The sequence below is a fragment of the Xenopus laevis genome, chromosome 6S (genome assembly GCF_017654675.1).
Source record: "Xenopus laevis strain J_2021 chromosome 6S, Xenopus_laevis_v10.1, whole genome shotgun sequence".
In the NCBI taxonomy this organism is placed as follows: domain Eukaryota; kingdom Metazoa; phylum Chordata; class Amphibia; order Anura; family Pipidae; genus Xenopus; species Xenopus laevis.
In genome coordinates this window covers 103,180,046-103,188,746 of record NC_054382.1, presented here as the reverse complement: position 1 = coordinate 103,188,746, position 8,701 = coordinate 103,180,046, and positions in this window count along the sequence as shown.

Sequence of the window (8,701 nt, the reverse complement as noted above, 5' to 3'; positions counted from 1 at the left end):
ATCAATAGAAAAGAAGATGGGGAGCTACTAGGGCATCTTGGGAGACACAGAGCTTTATTGCTAGGGCTGTGGTTGCCTCGGGCTGGTACAAAAGCCCAAAACATAATGTACAACATTTCTAGCTACTTCTTTAGTTAGGCTTTAATTGTTCTCTAAAGGAGAGCTAAACCCGTTCAACCCCTTCCCCACTTCCTCCCTGCATAGTCCACTATTTAAAAAATTTCTCAGAGTCCTTCCCATGCAGAGTAATGCAGTGGAGCTCATGGACGCCATCTTCGGATACGTTCGCTATAGGACCGTCATTTTCATGCATGCTCAGTTGGAGCTGTTTCCTATAAACGTCTATTCCGCATGTGCCGGAACCCTCCATAAACAGCCAAAGGGAACAAGAGGAGCTGCTGCGCTCCTCTGCATGGGAAGGTCTGTGCGACATTCAATGAACATTTTCTACATAGTGGACTAAGCAGGGAGGAAGCAGGGAAGGAGGTGAATGAATATGGTGGTACTATCTAGTTACATCCGGTCATTTTTTATAGACTGGCACCTCCCTACATAGTAAAAGTAATGGAGTGCTCTACCTGTGAGGTTTCCACTTGTTGAAAGAGGTGGGTGCTCAACCAGAAATCCCCTTCTTTGCACGGGGACAAAAGTCAGTATAGACAAAATCCAGAAGCACACCAAAAATAGTTGCTGCGTGAAAATAGGTGATTTAATTAGCTCATAAGCATTTCACAAACAACATTTCTGACACCTCCAGGCCCTTTATCAAGCCTCAAGCTAAGCTGTTATAGGAAGGAAACAGATATAAATATAAAGATGCAGCCCTAAAGGGTAAATGCCATATTTTTTATATTTATTTTTAGTCTGTGGCATGGATGTATTTGCTTTTCAATACAAACAGCACAGATCATAGCCCACAGCATTATGTCCCTTCTCATTATATTTTGTACCATTCATGGTAACAAAACATGCGACAATTGACGTACATTTACGTCAACAGGCGTCCATTTAATTGTCTCCGGCATCTGAACTGTCGCCGGAGTCGGAACTGCCTGCCGAATAAATTCGCCCATCACTAGTGTTTAGTAGAGGTGCGTGGTTTAGGTAGCAATTGGTGGGGTGGAAGAGGCAGTGGATGAGGGTTCCTCTTGGTCCTGCTCTGGTTAATTGACTTCTGATAAAACTGACCTACAACCAGTGTGTGAATGTGATGTAATTCATTATGAAGAGTTTATCTGAGAAAATTGATGGAAATATGGAAAATAAGTGTGCCTAAGGGAAATTTACTTGATGAGACAAAGTTAACTAGAAATACGTTACAAATTGGCTACAAATGTGTAAGCCTGATATAATGGGGGCAATCCGGTCCTGTCGTACTCTCCTGGCTTAGCAAGGTTGCACTTGTTTGTCAAACTTTCCATATGGGTCTCTTATAGTATAAGGCCAGCGTAGGTACAGTAAAACCAAAAAATACAAGCGTTTTAAAAGAGTGACAATACAATGTACCGTTGCACTGGTAAAACTGGTGTGTTTGCTTCAGAAACACAACTATAGTTTATATAAACAAGCTGCTGTGTAGCCACGAGGGCAGCCATTCAAGCACAGGATACACAGTAAATAACAGATACGTTCTGAAGAATCCCATTGTATACTCCAGAGCTTATATGTAATCTGATGTGTAACCTCTGCCTTTTCTCCTTTTTCAGCTCTGAATGGCTGCCCCCATGGCTACACAGCAGCTTGTTTATATAAACTATTTCTGAAGCAAACTAACCCCTTATACCAAGGCAGCACAGCTGTATATTATATTTTTTTTATCACTTTAAAAGACTTTTAAAGTCACTGTTCCTTTAAATATATCTTTATAATTCACAGTAATTTGGGTGTCTTTTGTTGTATATGGCCAGCCTATATATATCTTTATACTGTTATTCCCAGTCTATGAGACTGATCTGGACAAGGGAATCTTAGTCTTCATGTTCTTCAGCTGGTTCTGAGACCACATGCCATGGGTATGTTCTCTGTATCCTCTGATGTCAAGAAAAAAAACTGAGACTTACAAAATGATGCAAGTAGTTTAGTGACCACCATAATAATTGCTAAGTTTCCTAGCAATGTGCCATTTAAATTGACAGGTATCTTGCACATCAGTATTGCACCGATCCACATCTGAACCTGATCCAGTTTGAATGGCAGTTCAACCTTCCCTCCAGAATTCTTGAATATAACAGATATAGGTGTTGTTGCGAATCTCTGCTACTATTAATAAGTTATTTAATCTTTACTATATTTTAGTGACCATGAAACAGAGATATCTAACATGGGAGGTGTATATTACCACCAGCCTGAGGGCCACAGGTTGACCATCTCCAATGAAAAAAACTTCAGTGCAGTAGAGCAATGGTTTATGTTCTCACACCACATCCTTTATTAGGAGTACCGAGTCGGCAGCATATTGGCCCATTTAAGGGCATTCCAACAAGCCAGCCAGTCAGGGTTGCCAGCCCGGTTTTTGGAAAATTAGGAAATCGGACAGGACATTGAAGTTAATGACATGATGATCAATCAATCACTGATCACCACATCATCAGCCCCACCCCCAACATCACTGGCCTGCCCCCAACACCACTGACTCGCCCCCTCACTTCATCCACCTGGCCCCCCAACGTCATCCCCCCAGCCTGTTTTCCCCCTATGTAAAAGGTGGCTACACTCCTTCCAGATAGCAAATGGGCCTTCACAGGCCCCAGTGCATCATCTAATTGTCCCCAGCATGGATGGCCAAATCAGGCCCAAATCTGTTTATAATATATTACATACATTACAATATATGTGCACATTTTCTAGGTTGAGCACAAATACACTTGGTCTGGAATGAAGCTGCTAAAATGAAGCTACTGTAGATCTTCCTCAATCTTATGTCACTTACATCATATCCTGTCTGCCGAAAATGCATTAAAGTTAAAAAAAACGCCAGTGACTTTTCCTTTTTTTAAGTGGGATTGCCTGCAAAAGTCCTAACTTGAACTTTTTTGGGTTAACATTTTTCCCCAGACATTTGAGGGCCATGGAACATACATTTTAAAATAGGCTCATGTGTAGGGCATTATAGGATCTCTTTTGTCTTTATTACGATTCCTTGGACATTTGTAATAAAAAGTGGCCACTTCAAGCATTTGCACCAACATCTCTAATAAAGACTTTAATGTACCGCCATATTCAAATTGACATAAGTGTGACTTTTCACTAGGCATAAACGAACGCTAACAAATCTTCGCTTCTTGAAGATTCTTCAACTTGAAGAAGTATCGCTAGTTAATAGTCATCAGCCTTGTATTTTAGTGAATTAGTGTAGTGGTAATGAATTTGCACCTGGCGAAGTGTGCGAAGCAGTCGCTGGCAACAATTCGCCCTTTAATGACTGCCCAATTTTGCCCAGTTTACGTGTTTATTATTTGCTAACATGCTATTAATCATATTAATACAATATGTAGGTTATTTTGGTCAAGAATGAAAATTTAGAAATGGTTCAACAGGTAACAAAACATTTCCCAATTTCCTGCATTAATAAGTAGTGAAACAGAACAACAACAAAAAACACAAAATCTTCAGATTATTGTACGAAACCCAGCCCAGATCAGGATATCTTCAAAATGTCAAAAGGACATCTCCCATTGACTTCTACATGATCTCGGCAGGTCTGAGTTGCAGTACTTTTTTATTCGGACTTTAACACCATTGATGTTTAATAAATCACAAAAAAAATTGAGCCCTTCAGTATGCTGGAACTGAGTGCTGAATGTTAAAAGACTTAAGATCCGATCGTACGAATCGTGGATTTGTACGATTTTCGGACCGTGTGTGGAGAGTTCTGACATTTTTTGTCCGGCAGAGATCGGTCGTTTGGTCGATCGGACAGGAAAATTTCTGTCGCCTGCGGGTAATATCTCTGCGTGTATTGCTGATCGTACGATTTTCAGTGGGAGACTAGCCCACCAGCTTTGCCTGACATAACTATCGTACTATTGCTGTCAGGGGCAGAACATCGGCTGATCTGTTGTTTAACTACTTTATTTGGTCGGAGAAGGTAAGACTTTGTTCTGAATGGTTAGTGACAGGTCGGGAGATGGCAAAGTCCGATTGCACAATGATTCGGATCTTTGCGTCTATGGCCAGCTTTAAGCACTTTTTTCAGAATAGTGCCCCTTTCTCAAATTCTGAAATTAATGTACGAGCATGTTCCTTACATGAGTCTATATTCCTTTATCTCACATTTTCTGCCTAGTTATTACGATTGTCTCCTATGAGCACATTGGATCCCCTGTATCTGTCATTCCAGATTATATTAGTGAAGCATAATCCAATGTTCCAAGTATATCGGAACATAGCAACCCCTCCCCTACTGAAATGATAGTCAAATGCTCCAGGAAGTATCCACATCAGTATCAATTTGAAAACCTTCTAGGCATAAATCCAACCGCACCCCCTCAATACATTTGGACAGCTGTTCAGACATTGCTTAAGCAAAGATATAACATTTTTGGTATCTGTGGCTCCTATTTACAATGTTCCCTTTTGTTTCCAATAGGCTTAGTGTGCAAATATTGTTATTTGCACAAAAAACTGAATTAGTCTGCACACTCTGGGACTATCATAGTGTTTATTTACATGTGCAGGGGGTATAGGCCAGATGTTCCTGAGTTTATAATTATAGTATTTGGTTAAGAAAAAACTTTTAATAAACACACCAGGTATCTCTTAAATTATTGTCCCCAATGGCAGGTTGTTAATTTTAAAACATAACTTTTAATTCATTACATTAAAAATAGAAAAATATACATTTTCTTTAAAAGACACATACACATGGTAGACTCATTTTAAAAAATTTTAAAAATACCTTCTAGCTAGTCAGCCCCCCAGAACCTGACAAATAGCACCTCCCCAGGGACAACAGCCGTCAAGAGAATGGAGAATGAACTATGGGGTCGCAAGGCTCCCTATTCCCACTGACAAATTCAACAGGTTTTTAGCATTTACTGTGCATGTATCAATTTGGCCCCTGCAACCAAATCACAAGCCCACAGAACCCCAGTTCCGCCCATCTGTCTGTTGTTATTCCTAATGGTGGCTGTCAAATGTTTATCAGAGCATTCCATACTTGAAGGTCCATCCTTTGACCAGAGTCCCCTTGAAAATCAGTGGTCCATGAGCAGCCATTGATCTGTCTCCAATGGTCTCAAATCAGATGCTCAAGTCTAGCCTTGAGACAAGTCTTGGAAGCACAATGTTTACTTTCACGCAGAGGCTACTGCAAGCTAGCACTACACATGAGGATAAGAAGCAGCAAACACAAAGTCCTTATTTCATAAGTCCTCTGAATCTTATTTACACTGGTGTGGCTCTTCAAGACTTTCACCCCAAATCTCACCTTGACATTTCAGATTGGGCTTTCAGATAGGAGAGCAAATGCCTGTTCTTGCAGTAACTGGCCTTCAGACCTGAAAAGGGGCAGGGCTTTCTAAAAAAGGTTCAAATGTATGGAGGTATGGTATAAAACCAGCCAGCTAAATGGAAGCCCCACAGTGTGGAAACCACTACCCTAAGACTTGTTGTAAGTAAAAGCATAATAATAAGGAAATCCCACTAGAAGTATTGCACTAAGCATGCACCCAATACCGCCTAGTAGAGCTGGAGTTTAGTCTAGGCGGCAGGACAGGAGGCGTATTTAACACACCCATAACCACACCCACACGCCTTAGACTATGCCCTGTGTGCTAATGTGATTCTCGGCCTAGTACATACAGATACGTCATAAATTGTCTGAACATACAAATCTTAATTAACCTGCGCCCATATTCCCCTGTGCAGCAGCCATGCCTAATCTCACGGTACCCGGCTGCATGATACCTCTCTCCTCATCCCTCCTATTAGAACATCCCTCCTATCAAACCTTGTGATGCTGAGAGTGAGATAGCGTGACAGCGCTACTACACTCATGTTTCCACATTTCCAAAAGACTGAGATTTACTCAGAGTTCAGCCCAGACCTCTTGTCCTGTCTGGCTTGGGTCAGAGACTTTAGGGATGGGCGAATTTTTGGCGAAACGAAACGGGTGAAATTTGCCCATCCCTAGTCAGAGTTCTTTGCAAGCCACTCTACTGATGACTGGAGCCCCACCAACTTTCTAAACCGGCCTTTTATATTATTCAGTATTTGTAGAGGCTGAGCCCTGCTGAGATTGGCTGCTGTCTTACGCTGTCTATAAGTAACCACAAACATGAGCAAGAGCTCGTCCAGCCAGAGAAAGAACCACAAAGGTGGAAAGAGGGGTAAGTATACGGCCCCCAGTCTTGCATAAGGTTTAACGTTTAGCCTTTTGCTGTATATGGTGAGCATTGCACCCAGCTCTTTAAAGGAGAACTAAACCCTCAAAATGAAAATGGCTAAAAATGCCCTATTTTATATATTTACATAGTTAAACTGGGTTGAAAAAAGACCAAACGCCATCAGGTTCTGAAGTTATTTCACCAGCCTAAAGTTTCCACTTGTCAATAGCAGTAATGATCCAGGACTTCAAACTTGTCACAGGAGGTCACCATCTTAGAAATGATCTGCAACACTCACATGTTCAGTGGGCTCTGAGCAGCTGTTGTAAAGCTACATCAAGCAGAAAATGAGATTGGCCTGTGATATAAAATGATGCTTGAGGGCTAATTATTAAATGCTTTATTGCCATGTAGTCTGTATTAATCAGCCTTATATTGAGCCATTTATATTCTATATGTATTGCATATTTTAAATCTGTCCGTAAGCTCAGTAAGTGACATTAGCCCAGAGCATGTGCAGTGTATCAACAGAAAAGAAAATGGGGAGCTACTGGGGCATCTTTGGAGGCACAGATCTTCCTTGCTAAAGGGCTGTGGTTATATTTGGCTGGTACAGAAGCCCAAAACATAATGTATACCATTTCTAGCTACTCCTTTAGTTAATCTTTAGTTCTTCTTTAAGGAGCAAAGTATTGCACAGGCTAATCATCTTCTGCCAGGGTTCCACTTCCTCCCACTGTCATATATCTCTTCCTGTGGCTAGCTATTTTTTGCATGCTATGCATGCTGGGAGTTGCTGTCCATGAGCAAGATAAAATAATTTGGCACAGACTATATGTTAGGGACAACTGCACAGAAAGAGTTAAGGAAGTAGAAGGACGACATTTATTGTGGGCAGTTATTATTATTACCATATATTATATAAAGTGGCAACATATTCTGCAGTGCTGTACAATAGTAGGCTCTATAGATCAAACATACAATATACATAGAAATACTGACAGGTACAGAAAGTAAAAGGAGTGTTGCTCATGACAGTTTACAACCTAAAACATAAGCCATCATCTGTCTTTACTTGTATACACTACATAACTACATCACAGAGCAATATAATTCCCTGCTGCCCACTCCAAAAGAGAACTTAGGCCTCACTTGCATCAGATTTTGGGCAGGAGGATATCAGTCCATAATAACACATTGAGATCAGGGATGACTCTCCCCTAAGAGCTTATTGTTTAATATGAAGTTAATGTTAAAACCCCATTTAATTCTGCTCTGCTTCATGTGGAGCTTTCTAAAAGATATCATCCTGTGCCAAATTCTCTTCTCTTGTTCATGGACTGCAATTCCCAGCATGCATAGCGGGCAAATACAGCTAGCCACGGGAAGAGATATATGGAATGGAATGGAACCCTGACATAAGATGCTAAGTCTGTGCAATACTCTGCATACAGCTAAAGCAGTGATCCCCAACCAGTAACTCGCGAGCAACTTGTTGCTCTCCAACCCCTTTGATGTTGCTCCAAGTGGCCTCAAAGCAGTTTTCGAACTCCAGGCTTGGAGGCAAGTTTTGGTTGTATAAAAACCAAGAGCACTGCCAAACAGAGTCTCAATGTAGGTTGATAATCCACATAGGGGCCACCAAATGGCCAATCACCCCAATTTGGCACCCCAAGAAAATTTTTCATGCTTGTGTTGCTCCCCAACTGCTTTTTCTTCTGAATGTTGCTCACAGGTTCAAAGGTTGGGGATCCCTGAGCTAAAGGCTAAACGTTAAACCTTACACGAGACTGAGGGCTGAATACTTACCCTTCTTTCCACCTTTGGGGTTTTTTCTCTGGCTGGACGAGCTGTTGCTCATGTTTGTGGTTACTCAGAGACAGCGTTATTCAGCAGTCAATCTCAGCAGGGCACAGCAGCCATACAATTCAGCCAACAGCTTTTACAGTGACTTTATATTGGGGAAATGCACTGACATGCCTTATTAGAGAATTAAAACTCTTATTTTGGTATCTAGGCAGTGCTGTTTGTATGGCATGAGACAAGTAAATACCTTCTGATTTCAGAAGGCTTCTCTTTTCTACAAATACCGAATGATAGAAAGGGCAGCCAATCACTACCCAGTTCAGAAAGAGGGTGGGGCTCCAGTCACCAGGAGTCTAGCTTGTGTCATTTCTGTACCTTCGTTCCTAATTTACATCCTGTGCATAATTATTTTCACTTGTTAATGGACTACAATTCCCAGCATACATAGTGTGCAGAAAATAGCTAGCCACAGGAAGAGCAGGGCATCGTATGCTCTGAGATGTAGTGAGGTTTGCATACAAGTAAATATAGATGATGGCTTATGATTTAGATTGATCTATAGAGCATGC